This window comes from Bubalus kerabau, chromosome 2, assembly GCF_029407905.1.
Source record: "Bubalus kerabau isolate K-KA32 ecotype Philippines breed swamp buffalo chromosome 2, PCC_UOA_SB_1v2, whole genome shotgun sequence".
Classification (NCBI taxonomy): Eukaryota; Metazoa; Chordata; class Mammalia; order Artiodactyla; family Bovidae; genus Bubalus; species Bubalus kerabau.
In genome coordinates, this window is record NC_073625.1 from 54,488,498 (window position 1) to 54,503,251 (window position 14,754).

Genomic DNA, 14,754 nt, shown 5'->3' on the forward strand with positions numbered 1-14,754 from the left:
TTTCAAGAGGATTGCAATTCATTGAAGTTGAGAGGCATGAGAAAAAATATAATTTTAGACAAATGTTAAACTTTATAAAAGAATGCAAGCATATTTCAATAGACGCCAAAAATTTGTGACATGATTCTAACTGGAGACACTAGGGATGGCTTCAAGTTAGAACTGGCATGTAAATTAGAAATAATTTTAGTTTTAATAATGTTGATTTTTTTTAGTTAGAAAAAGGGTTAATGATTCTATGAGTGGAAAAGAAGGTTGAATAAAAGCAGATAAGCAGAGAACAAAGCAACCTGGAATGAGTGGTAAAGTACATCTACTGGGAAATCATATTAGAAAGCCAAATGGGAGCTGTGTTGTTGAAGGCCATGGCTGCCACTCTAAGTCATCTGAATCAGGTCACTAGGCCACAGGACAGTAGCAAATCCTTCTGAAGACAGGGGGAAATGGTATTTTTAGGTCTCTGACTGCAGTAAACTATCGCTGACAGATATGTTTTCTATTTCTACTGTCATAAAATGCACTGATGCTTAAACTAGAATCTATGAGTTTCAGAAGTTCAAGAACCTCCTGTCAATGTATAAAAACATTTGGTGTGAGCATTTTTTGGAGCAAGTTTCATCATTCCCTTTACAGAAACCAGGAGATTCAGCTTAAGGATCAATGGGATGGGTTGGGAGGCATCTCTTGAATAATCTTATGTTTCTCCATGGTCAGAGCTTTCTAAGCAAAAGAACATTGGCAATAACTGAAGGATAAGGGACAATTGGAACTGTAAAAATAAATAAATAAAAATAAACAAACAAACAAAAACTGTTGTAGCCACGTGTTTCGGGAAACAAACTCACTCAGAAGGACAATGCAGATAGTGGAGTGCAGTTTATTACACCCGCGGGCCCAAGGCAGAGTCTCCTCTTAGCCAAGGACCCCGACCAGCATTTGTGAAAATCTTTTATACCCTATGTGTACGTGTCTGAACCCACCACTCCAAATTCCTTGAGACTTACATAAACCAAGGAAAATACAATCCCAATAACCCCATCATTCACGTGCTATGTGCTCATGTGTTCAAATAGTCAAACAAATAGCCAGTAATCAATAAACCCGAGGTTACACTCCGATAGATACACAAAAATTTATGGCCTGTCTAGAGGAAGGGGTGATTAGTGTATGTTTTCTCTTAGGCGATTAGTAACCTAGATATGATCTTCAAGGTTCCCCTGTCTGGAGAGGGTCTTATCCTTCTGTTGTTGTTTTCATAGGCATTAAACACAGAATTCAGAGTCCATTGGAAAGGTGGCTAAGCATGATCAGCATGAACAGGCCTAAGATGGAGCCCAGGCCCTACGAATTATTTCTTCATTCCTCCCTCTTGATGCTCTTAACTCATATTATAAGCATCATTCATAGGGATATATTGCACCCTGGGTCTCCGACCGCCAATTTGGGAGAATGACATCAACCTTCAGGTTACAAAGTTCATAATACGTTGTAAAATTCAGGTTCACAAAGCAGAACTATCAAGGAAACTATAACAGTGGTAAATATAGTTTGCCACCAATCGCCCTTCACCCAAGATAGGACCGAAGTCCAGAAAGGAATGTATTCATTTGACATTGCTTTTACCTAGTTTTTTATGTCATCTAAAGCAGTTGATACATTACCAGATAAGTCAGGAATGTATACACAATATTCAACCTTAATTATAGCATAGGTCCCTCCTTAAGCAACTGTGAGTATGTCCAAAGCCATTCTATTATGAATTACCACTTTTCTCATTTGTATTTGCTCTTCATTTAAGGCTTGGATGGCTTTTGTTCTATCTAGGAGGGCCTGTTTTGTGAAATTAGTCAAGGCCTCTACTTTAATCATGTTATCTGTTGTCCCTATAGAGGGTACGGATAAGGCAGCAATATACCCATACCACTGAAACACGGATCTTGTCCACCTAGCATGTAAATAAGGTAGATTTACCGGGGCTTGTTGTAGGTTAGGCTTTTGTTACACTGGCATTTATATCAAATGTAACCCCATGACCCAAGTCTATTGATTTGGTCTTACACCAAGAGAGCAAGGAGAGGTTATGATTGACAAGAGAGAGGAAAGTCTCGTTTTGTCATTCCAGAAAAGAGCAGAGTGGTTTAAAATCTTCTTAGCAGAGTGGTGACACCCACCAAGGAAGTCCCTCCATCACTGACAGAGGCATAGCCCTACATACCCAGCAGCTGGAAGTGTTGTGGAAGTCTGCGTGGGAATGTGCCCATGAGATGAAAACATTGTCCTGGCTTGAAACAGAAGTTAAATTCAAAATCATGTTGATGAGGCCAAGCAGCAGGAGTTGATTGTGCGGCTTCATCCTGAAGGGGCTCATCCAGGATCTTCTTTCCCTTCTTCTTAAGGATGGTCTTAGTCTCTCGAGGGTCAGCAGGGTCCCTCTGTGCAGTCCACTCAGCATTTCTTGGGTCTGCGTGGTATGTTCTCTTCACCTTCGTATGATGGATCCAAGGGACAATACATGCAACTTTAACTGCAGTAGGGGTAGTTAGAATAACATAAGGGCCTTTTCACCAAGGGGCTAACAAATCATGTTTCCAATCTTTGACCCATACTTGATCACCAAGCATAAACTCATGAATCTGTTCCCAAAGGAGGAACGGCATCCTTTCTTGTACAAACTTAGTTACCTGATTTATTACCTTACCCAGTTCCATCTGCTGTGAAATCCTATCCCCCTTACCTGAGGCAAATTTGTTGACACCTGTTTTATTATGGGAGGGGGCCTCCCATACACAATTTTGTACGGAGAAGAGCCATGGGACTGTGGTGTCATCCTGAGTCTAAGCAGAGCCGTCGGAAACAAGTCCACCCAGGAACAGTCAGTCTCTGTGATCCACTTGGAGAGTCTCTTTAATGTCCGGTTGGTTCATTCCACCATCTCAGAACTCTGGGCCTATATGCAGTGTGCAGTTTCCATTTGATGTTTAAAGTTTTGCTTACTTGTTGTACTAAATCAGCTACAAAAGCCGGGTCACTGTCTGAACCAATGCTGGTGAAAGTGAAGTCGCTCAGTCGTGTCCGACTCTTTGCGACCCTATGGACTGAAGCCTACCAGCTCCTCCGTCCATGGGGTTTTCCAGGCAAGAGTACTGGAGTGGGTTGCCATTTCCTTCTCCAGGAGATCTTCCCGACCCAGGGATTGAACCCAGGTCTCCTGCATTGCAGGCAGATGCTTTACTGTTTTAGCCACCAGCTTTCCCATACAAAAGCCGGGTCATTGTCTGAACCAATGCTGGTAGGAAGTCCAAATCTGGGAACTATTTCTCTAAGCAGGCACCAGGCTACTTCTGATGCCCTTTCAGTCCAGGTAGGAAAATCTTCTACCCATCCCGAGAATGTATATACCATGACCAGCAGGTAACGGTAGTGTCAGTGAGGTTTCATTTCAGTGAAGTCCACTCCCAGGTGTTTAAGGGCAGCGTGCCTTTCATCTGAATATCTGGAGGTTTTTGTCTGAATACCTGAGAGGCAGCATTAACCTGTGAGCAGGCAGCATGGCCTAGGTGGGTCATTTGGTGTGTTTGGCTTACCAGATTGTGTGCCAGCTCCTCTGGTACCAATAATTTGCCACTTGGCAATTCCCACCATCCCTTTTCAGTCTTGATGGCCCCTTCTGCTTTGGCTAACCTGACAGCCGTTGTCCTTGTTTTATCAGGCTAGTGCCATCAGTATACAGGACCCAACTAGGGTCTGGAACCTTGTGTTCTTCTTTAAAACAAACTCCAGATACCTTACCTCCTCCTTGCAGATCTGTGCCTTCTTTGACACCCAGTAACCTGCTTCCATCAGCAGCTGGAGCAGTGTTTTTGTCCCTTTCCAGCATTTTTCCTTGGTCTCCGCAGCCAGCAGGAGGTCATCCCCATATTGTAGGAGCCAACATCCATACTCTTCTGGATGGTATGAGTTCAGGTCAGAAGCCAAGGCTTCCCCAAAGATGGCTGGGAAATTCTTAAACCCTTGTAGGGGAGTCCAGGTGAGCTGTTGCTTGGTGCCCTGTGCATACACCCTCGCCCCAGTGTCACAGAAGAAGGCATCCTTGAGATCTAGGGGAGTATAAACTTTAGTCCTCAGTGGGAGGAGGCTAAGTAAGGTATAGGGGTTTGGAACAGTGGGGTGTAAAGTCACAGTAGCCTGGTTGACTAGCCTGAGATCCTATACAGGCCTATAATCCTGTCCTCCTTCCTTTTTGAATGGCAGGATTGGTGTATTCCAAGCCAGCTGGCACTCTACTAGAATGCCTGCTTGTTTCAATCTATTGATGTGGGGCAGTATGCCGGCCCAGGCCTCTATAGATAGCGGGTATGGGCACTTTCTAACCGGGATGGCGCCTGGTCTGAGTTCTATTATCACTGGGGCTTGATGTTTACCCAGCCTGGGGGGAGGGGAGGTTTTCTTCTGCCCAGACCTCAGGGAATAATTGAGTTAGCTCTCTCTCATGCTCTTCTGGCCCACCGGGTTCTTCCTTCGGAGGCTCATGCAACCTCCACTCATCTTGGGGTGGTATTGAGAGAGAATAAGTCATAGTGCCCATCCGGAAGATGGGCCTCTCCTCAGGGGAGAAAGTTACTTGTGCTCGTAGTTTGGAGAGCAAGTCTCTCCCCAACAGGGGTACTGGGCACTCAGGAATGTAGAGGAATTCATGAATGACTTGGTGCCCACCCCCCCATCTGACATTTTCTGGGCTGGCAAAACATTTAATCATCTCTTCTCCTGATACCCGAGTTACAGCAGTAGTCTTTTTTTTTTTTTTTTTTTTTTAACTTTACAATATTGTATTGGTTTGCCATATATTGAAACGAATCCACCACAGGTATACACGTGTTCCCCCTCCTCCCTCCTCCCTCCCCATACCATCCCTCTGGGTCGTCCCAGTGCACCAGCCCCAAGCATCCAGTATCGTGCATAGAACCTGGACTGGAGACTCGTTTCATATATGATATTATACATATTTCAATGCCATTCTCCCAAATCATCCTACCTTCTCCCTCTCCCACAGAGTCCAAAAGACTGTTCTATACATCAGTGTCTCTTTTGCTGTCTCGTATACAGGGTTATTGTTACCATCTTCCTAAATTCCATATATATGCATTAGTATACTGTATTGGTGTTTTTCTTTCTGGCTTACTTCACTCTGTATAATAGGCTCCAGTTTCATCCACCTCATTAGAACTGATTCAAATGTATTCTTTTTAATGGCTGAGTAATACTCCATTGTGTATATGTACCACAGCTTTCTTATCCATTCATCTGCTGGTGGACATCTAGGTTGCTTCCATGTCCTGGCTATTATAAACAGTGCTGCGATGAACATTGGGGTACACGTGTCTCTTTCCCTTCTGGTTTCCTCAGTGTGTATGCCCAGCAGTGGGATTGCTGGATCATAAGGCAGTTCTATTTCCAGTTTTTTAAGGAATCTCCACACTGTTCTCCATAGTGGCTGTAGTCTTTTTGGACAGTGGTGCCACAGGTCTTGTTACTACCGACAGTTCTGCTTCTGTATCCACCATGGAGTCAGTGTTTTGGTCCCCCACTTTTAAGGTTACCATTGGCTTTCGGGGACCTGATATCTCTGAGCCCCAGCAACCCTATTTAATTTCCAAGTCAGCAAGCCCCACAACTGTGGGAGCTTCCTCTTCCTTCCTTGCCTTAGGGCATTCATTCTTCCAGTAGCCAAAAGCTTGGCACCAGACACACTGGCTTGGCTGTAAAGGGGCTCCGGGCCTCCGTTGGGACCAGTTGAAGGACTGCCCTGTCCCTGGGGCAGATGAGGTTTTCCGGAGGGCCCTATATACACTTGCCCAGAGCAGCAGCTAGCATTGCAAATCTCTTGTCTGTTCTCTTTCGTTCCCTCCGGCTCTCTGGCAGAGCGCAGCCTCTGCTTAATTCCAACGTCTCCCTGCCCTTCTTGTCAGTACTCACGGGGAGAGGTGGGTATAGCTTGGGTGGTTTGGCTGGAGCCGGATCCTGGAAGTGTTGGCCAGAGGCTTCTGTCACCAGGATTGGAGCCTGCAGAGGTGGCAGCTCTACGAACTCCAGGAGAGCTGGCGGAGGAGCAGTGGCTGCTGCAGGACTTCCCCTGGCCCTGGATGGGGCATTAAGGCGGCCTCCGGTCCTGGTGGAACACTGGGAGGCAGGCACGTCATTATCCAGTATGGGGGAGATGCAGGTCATCCTCGTCCAAATGCTGTAGAATTTCCTTTTTTATCATCAGTCAATTTTTGTGCCATTAATATTTTTCCCTTTCCCTTCTGGATACGGAACCATGTCCAAGTAGGAGGGTCTTGAGCTAACTCTAACCATGAGTCAATATATGGGTATTGATCCAGGTGTCCTGGCTCTCCTGTGACTACTGTATAGACTGCTTCCACTATTTTTAAGTTCATGGTGTTCTCTGGTGGCCATCCTACTCCCATAGGGGGCCATTCAACCTCATAGAGTATGTGGAGGCTGTTAGGCTTCATCTTCACCCCATCAGTTCAGTTCAGTCGCTCAGTCTTGTTGACTCTTTGCAACCCCGTGAATTGCAGCACTCCAGGCCTCCCTGTCCATCACCCCATAGTCTCCTCTTAATCCCTTCTTAAAATTTTTAATCATGCACTCCAACACAGTTACCTTAGATGTACTTCCTCCCATCTTGCTTACCTTCTCAGACCTTCTTCTACTTTTCCTTTTTGTTCTGTCTACGAAGTTCTCAGTACCCTATGTACTTCTGATATTTCCAGTCAATGACACTTAAATTGCCATTCTGCCTCCTTCCTAATTGGGGTGAGAAGAACCTTACCTGCCAGATCCTAGAGGGAGAAGGGGGATCAGCGTGCCTTCACCTGCTGGTCAGCACAGCCGAACCAGAACACCACGTGGTCCAAGACTGTTTCTCCCTTAAAGTCCCTTCTGCCTTGGTAGGCTTGATCAGGTGTGGATGAAAACACAGATGGGTTAAATATCCCATGTCCCAGGCCATCTCCAGGAAAGCCAATTCATACTCACTTATATATCCTCTTCCTTCGAGCCTAACAATTTTGAGGGGGTCAAGAATTTCACAGCAGATGGGACACCTCCTGAGGCGGGCAGAATATGAGCATACAAGGACCAGTTTCCTATCCTAAAAGTCCTCTGGTGATCGTTGGTAATAATTTTCCCTGAGATGGCATGGACACACCTCCTAAATGACCTTCACAAATTTCCTTCCTAAACCATAGCACGCTTGTCGACCTGTGTACCAAGTAATGGCTGCTGCCTGCCTATTCCAGGCCCCTGTGTGTCCATGCCCCTGTTAGTCCCTCCCAGGGGGGTGATCAGGCCGCCTCTTCCACCCTACTGGGTGGGTTCCTCCTCACCTGAGCACTCAGTTCCCCTGCTGCCATCCACTACCTGCTAACATGAAAGGTCTGGGCATTGAGAAGCAGAATACTTCCAGAAAGGCGAGGCACCTTCCCCCCTCTGGAAGATTTGAGCTGCAAAGGCCTCAGAGTAGCCCCAAATGGGACTTGTCTCCTCAAAGTGAGGAGTTTCCCGGCCCATGCACCAAATGTCATAGCCACACGTTCCGGGAAACAAACTCACTCAGAAGGACAATGCAGATAGTGGAGTGCAGTTTATTACATCCGTGGGCCCAAGGCAGAGTCTCCTCTTAGCCAAGGACCCCGACCAGCATTTGTGAAAATCTTTTACACCCTATGTGTACGTGTCTGAACCCACCACTCCAAATTCCTTGAGACTTACATAAACCAAGGAAAATACAATCCCAATAACCCCATCTTTCACGTGCTATGTGCTCATGTGCTAAGTCAAACAATTAACCAATAATCAATAAACCCAAGGTTACACTCCGATAGATACAAAAAAATTTATGGCCTGTCTGGAGGAAGGGGTGATTAGTGTATGTTTTCTCTTAGGCGATGAGTAACCTAGATACAATCTTCAAGGTTCCCCTGTCTGGAGGGGATCTTATCCTTCTGTTGTTTTCATAGGCACTAAACACAGAGTTCAGAGTCCATTGGAAAGCTGGCCGAGCATGATCAGCACGAACAGGCCTAAGATGGAGACCAGGCCCTATGAATTCCTTCTTCAAACCCAGCACAATCTCTTGGAGTTACAGTTACAGGAGGTACTTCTAGAGACTTACAGGGATTTATCTCCTTGGAAGCATTTGTTTATATCTCAGAGTGGAAAAGTAGGACTCTTCTCCTTTTCCACAGAGTTTGTTTACAATTATTTCTACTCTAAAACAAAGATTTCTTTTTCTTTCTTTCTCTCTTTTTCTCTCCCTCTCTCACTTTCCATCTCTCTCTCTTTGTTTCCATCTGTGTCTTCTCCCTTTTAGCTGAATTGACAGTACCTCCATACAAATGCCATTTTTCAGTGCAGTGACATCCTCACTGCATACATAGGTGTGTTGAATTTTAAGAGTTCTTTATATATTTTGGATAACAGCCCTTTATCATATATGTCTTTTGAAAATATTTTATCCCAGTCTATGGCTTGTCTTCATTTTATGGACATGGTCTTTTACAGAGCAGAAATGTTTAATTTTAATGAAGGTCCAGCTATTAAATTTTCTTTCATGATTGCACCTTTGGTATTATAATTGAGAAACCCAAGGTCATATAAATTTTATCCTGTTATCTTCCATGAGTTTTAAAGTTTTTCTTTTTATATTTAGATCTGTGATCCATTTTGACTTCATTTTTGTGAAGGGTGTAAAGTCTGTGCATAGATTGATTTTATTTATTTATTGTGCATGGATGTCCAGTTGTTCCAATGCTAGTTGTTGATGAGATGGTCTTTGCTCCACTATATTGCCTTTTCTCCTTTGTCAAAATCAGTTCATGACATTTATGGGGACCTATTTTGGGGATCTCTGTTCTGTTTCATTGATCTATTTGTTTATTCTTTAAAAAAAAAATGCCATCTTGATTATTGTAACTTTACAGTAAGTACTGATGCCAGACAGTGTCAGCCCTTCATCCTTTTTAATATTGTAATTTTTATTATGGGTCTTTTGCCTCTACATGTATATTTTATAATCACTTTGTTTATATTCACAAGATTATTTTCTAGGACTTTGATTGGGTGGCATTGATTCTATAGATCAAGTTGGCACATTATATGGGTTTGTATATTGCTAAGATTATTGGTAGAAAAGGGAAAAATTTGGCATTACACATTAAGATGAATGCTACATTTGTTCTTTTGATACAGTAATTATACCATAGAATTCTATTCTACAAGGATTTTTAAACATAAGCAGAAAGATGAAATTACATGTGATTTCATCAAATAATTATTCACTGATAACAAAACTTGGCAATGCCCTAAATGACTTTTAAGAGGAAAATAAATGTGTGTGTGTATGCAAATATACAGAAAAGGACAGGAAGACATGACTTCTGATAAAAAAAGTTTTACTGGTAGAAGGAAAAAGGAGAAATAGCATAACCGACTTGAGAAAGGGAAAGCTTCTGTTTCCAATGTCAATGATTATTTGTAAGCCCCTGACTCTGCCTTTGGGTCTTTGGTCTGCTTCAGAGACTGAGATCCATAGATTCAGTGGGTTTGCTGTTAATGGAACAGTGGCAAGTTCTTCTCATGTGTTCAAAGAGTATGAAACACAGATACTCAGATCTTAGCAAGTCACAACCCGAGATAGGATACCCTTATTTTATAGCAAATGCAAAAAAGAAAAAGTGAAGATCTGACTTAAGGTGGAACTCAGCTGTTACTGAGGGCTTCCAGGTGACTCATTGGTAAAGAATCCACCTGCAATACAGGAGATGTGGGTTTAATCCATGGGTTGGGAAGATATTCTAGAGAAGGAAATGGAAACCCACTCCAATATTCTTGCCTGGAAAATCCCATGGACGGAGGAGCCTGGTGGGCTACAGTCCATGGAGTCACAAAAGAGTCAGACATAATTTAGTAACTAAACAACAGCAATAGCAGCTGTTACTGAAAGAAGGGAAGAACAAATATGAATGGATTTGAAATGACACCACTGCGGAAATAGCCTTCATACTGGAGCTATGTAGTCCAATTTAGACAGATGAGAGGGCTATTTTGGTAGATTAAGTTCTCATTCTTCTAATTCTGGTGTTCACAAGTCTCATTGACGAATTCCTTTAAAGATTTCACATATGTGATTATTAAAACAAGAAAGTCAACCACATAATAGCAATGAATAAATCTATTCTAATTTTATCTAAAATAGCTTTAGGATTATTATAACTAAGTTTATTATTAATTTAGAATGCTAAAGTATATAGCTACTAATTTAGAAATAAATGTTAGAAACTGCTATCAGTAACATTTATTGATAGGAAAAAAAAAAGCAGCGCTAAACTTTAGAATCATTTGTAGACATAAGTTATCCTAGCCTGAGACTAGCTAGGGATAGATCAACTTGTAATACATTGGCAATAAGGGACTTTGCCAAATTACTGAACTGGTACTGAAAATAATTCGAAGATTTGTCATGGCTAACATGTCACCAAGATATCTGCAGTGAAGAGCTGGATTATATTGATAGTTTATAGTATCCACTACTCATATTATGTTTCTATTTATTCATTGTTCATTCTTTATTTATTAATCTCATATTATTAATATGTGACTAGCATTCTACCAGACATACAGATCCTGCCATACATGGTACTAATAATGAGTTGCAAAGATAAGATAGAGTTACATGGATTGACTGACATAACCAGGAAACTTACTACTGCATAACAATCCCTTAGCAAATGTAGAGGGTTTTATGTTGGGCATTATTGATCACATCACCATGTTATAGAATAAAGTGTTGTCTAACTAGGTGTTTTTAATTGTATCAGCAATGAATTTGGACTGGAGTTACGGAATTCAGAGGCACCTTGACCTTAGAACAGTGTCAGGGCTTGGGATGGAAGGTGGTACTAGTTTGTCTTGTCTAGTAGATTGTAATTTTGATAAAGAGGTAAGTTTGTTTAAATAAATTTGCTTTCTTTATAGTAACTATTAAGATTTAAAAAATGGTTTTATTGAGATATAACTGATATGCAATATAATTCACATAAAATATACTATTTATGGGGCTTCCCTGGTCACTCGGACAGTAAAGAATCCACCTGCAATGTGGGGAATGTAGGTCCAATCCCTAGGTTGGGAAGATCCCCTGGAGGAGGGCATGGCAACCCACTCCAGTATTCTTGCCTGGAGAATCTCCATGGACAGAGGAGCCAGGCGGGCTACACTCCATGCGGTTGCAGAGTCAGACACAATTGATTGACATAGCACAGAACATATTATTCAGTAATTTTCTGTTTATTCACAAAGTTGTGTGACCATCACTAAAATCAATTTTAGAATATTTTCATCAACCCCAAAGAAATATTGTGCCATTTACCAGTTACATCTCTTTCCTTCATCCTCACTAGACCTAAGAAGTGTTAGTTAGTTGCTCAGTCATGCCTGACTCTTTGCAACCCCATGGACCGCAGCCCACTAGGCTCCTCTGTCCATGAGATTTTCCAGGCAAGGTTACTGGAGTGGGTTGCCATGCCCTCCTCCAGGGGATCTTCCCAACCCAGGGATTGAACCCGTGTCTCCTGCATTGCAGGCAGATTCTTTACCAACTGAGCTACAAGGGAAGCCCTAGGAAACCACCAATATATTTTACCTCTTTAGATTTGCCTCTTCTAGATATTTCATGTAAATGAATCATACAATGTGTAGTCTTATCTAACTGGCTTCCTTCACTCAGCAAAACATTTTTAGGTTAATATTGCATTCAGTAGTCCTCTACAATTTATTGACAAATTTTAACTCTCTATTGAAAGAGAACACTACATTTATAAGTTCACCAGCTGGTAGAAATTTGGATGATTTCCACTTTTTGCTTGCTATAAATAATGCTACCATAAATATTTACATACAAATATTTTTGTGGATATCTATTTTCATTTCTCTTGAGTGTGTACCTAAATGTGGAATTTCCAAGTCATATGGTAATTGTGTTTAAACTTTGGTTGAACAGCTAGACTCTTCCAAAATGGCTGTACTATTTTACATGTTCACCAGAAGTATAAAAGGATTCCAATTTGTCCATATTTTTGAAGAACTCCTTGTTGTCTTTTAAAATTATAACCATTGTGACAGATGTTAATTCAGGGAAGCCCTAATGGTGTTGAGAAATGTATTAACTTTAATATAGTTGTAAATTCAGAGTCTATTAGAACATCATGTGTAATTCTGCATTCTCCCTTCAATAGTTGGTTATATGTGCTTAGTCATTCAGTCATGTCTGACTCCTTGTGGCCCCACGGACTATAGCCTGCCAGGCTTCTCTGTCCATGGGGATTCTCCAGGCAAGAATACTGAAGTGAGTTGCCATGACCTCCTCCATGGGATTTTCCCAACCCAGGGATCAAACCCAGGTCTCCTGCATTGAAGGAGATTTTTTCATCATCTAAGCCACCAGGAAATCCTGGTTGTATGGATAAGGCAAATACAATAATTGCCTTTGGAGTAATAACAAATTTTTTTGTAAATTGTATATTAACAGAAATTTAAATTAATCCATATAACTTAATTTCGTTTGAAAGAAGAAAAATACTAGGCTTGTAATTAGCAATGAGTGATATGTAAAAGAGGTTCATACTAAAATAGTAATTATGCCTCAAAATCCCCAAAATACCAGTTTAATAATAGCTTGTGTTAAAATCATCCTAACTTAAAAAAAAAAAAATCAGGTATACAATGGCTATTATTTTCCTATCATTGTGATAATGTCTCAGACATAAAACAGTCATTGAGTGAGAAAGATTTTGAAAAAATAAATAAATAAAATCATTGTAGAGCAACCTCTTATAAGGAAGAATTATATATAGTAATTTGAATATATTGTGCTTACATTTCAATTGACAGTATTTTCCATTTGCATTTCAAGCTCTTAGAATATTGGATATGATGGAGAAAGCATTTGAGAATATATATAGAATTTTGCCTTTGAAAAGTATCCAAATTTTATTAGAATATCAAACACAGCATGAAGATACTTTTCCATACAAGGTAAATATATTCCCTTTTTCTGTGGTCGCAGTGCTATTCCATGTAAGAAACTCAGTCCTCCAGCCCTTGTCGGCTTTATGAAATTTATTGTATTTTTCCACTCTTCAACTTATAGTCCGTTTTATTCCCTCTTCTCCACTTCCTTCTCATAATTCAACCTGCAGAGATGTGTAACTAGCCTATGGAACATTATCCTTCAACATACACAGTGACTGAACACGATTCTATATCCCTGTTGCTTTGATCACCCCAAGCTAAAAGAATGAAATGTCATTATTGGGGAATCTCTTCAGAAAGATCTTAAATCATGGGTATTCCATCTATTTTCAGGAGGAATGATTATCTACAGAAGCCAGGAAGGTGAGAAGAACACATAAAATCCCTGCCCACATATGTTCATCTTAAGAAGATTGCAGGATCTGAACACCCATATGACTTTATGCCCATAGATAATGATAACAAACATAGAGCACATTATAGATTGTAAAATATGTTCCAGTTGTGTCATTTTATATAGCAAACATCCTCCCCTTTTAAGGAACAAAACCACAGTGTAAACCTTACCCCCAGATGCACACACACCCTCACTCTCATCATTCTAAAAGCAGTTGCTAAACCGTTCATTTTGACTTGCCAAAGGATTATTTAAAACACTATTCTGCTGTTATTAGTGTATTAGCCATTATATGATACAAAGTAAGAGAATGAAAGTTTGTTCTGAGGAAATATCCTTTGGCATTCCATTCATCCATCACCATCCATAGGGATAAGAAGAGGACATTTCCTTTTTAACATAAGTCAAATGACAAAGGGAGTTTCAGGAAAACAAAACAACACAAAACCCTGAGAATATTTCACACCTGGGCTTCGGAATACAATGGGGATGTTATATTTCACAAGGATAAAGTGACTGTTTCTGTGTGTGTGTGTGTAGTAGCAAAACAAAAGAATGGATTTCCCAAGCACTAGATGTAAAAATATGCTGAAATCCTATTATTGTATAAGGCATTTTAATCAGGAAAACGATCAAGAGAGGAAATGCAACCCCAATAGTAGGGAGAGAGGATGTGAAATCTTATGACTTGCTTCAGATAATCATTATTGAAAAATCTCAGAAAGGATCTCTGAGGAATCTTTGGACCATTCCATTGGAGGACAAGACCGCTTTTGACACTGACTGATTCAAATAACGTCACCACCATGTTGCAGTTGTACTTTACACATAAGCCTATGTCCATTACTTTAATACCACCTTACCTGGGTCCTATCCTGCAGTGTAGGCATCAGAGGGCAAGGTAAGTCAAGGGGCAGGAAAGGAAGCCAGTGGACTCTCTTCTTACACTGCAGGCTCCTAGGGCTATAGGCTCAGGATAGGGGAGGCAAGACACTCAATAGATAGTTGTTTGAAATCTGGATTTCTACACTGGACTAAAATAAAGTTACTGAATGGGTTGGACTTTGCTTGATACCAAATCATGCATGCATACATGCTCAGTCGTTTTGGCCATGCCCAGCTCTTTGCAAACCTATGAGTTGTAGCCCATCAGGCTCCTCTGTCCATGAGATTCTCCAGGAAAGAATACTGGAATGGATTGTCATGCCTTTCTAGGGGATCTTCCAGGCCAAGGGATGGAATCTGAATCTCTATTGTTGCAC

At 41.3% G+C, this 14,754-nt stretch overlaps 1 pseudogene; it reads right to left on the reverse strand.

Annotated features, from left to right (window-relative positions):
* Positions 1-1,378: 1,378 nt before the first annotated feature.
* LOC129644422 (uncharacterized) lies at positions 1,379-5,600 on the reverse strand (annotated as a pseudogene).
* Positions 5,601-14,754: the final 9,154 nt, after the last annotated feature.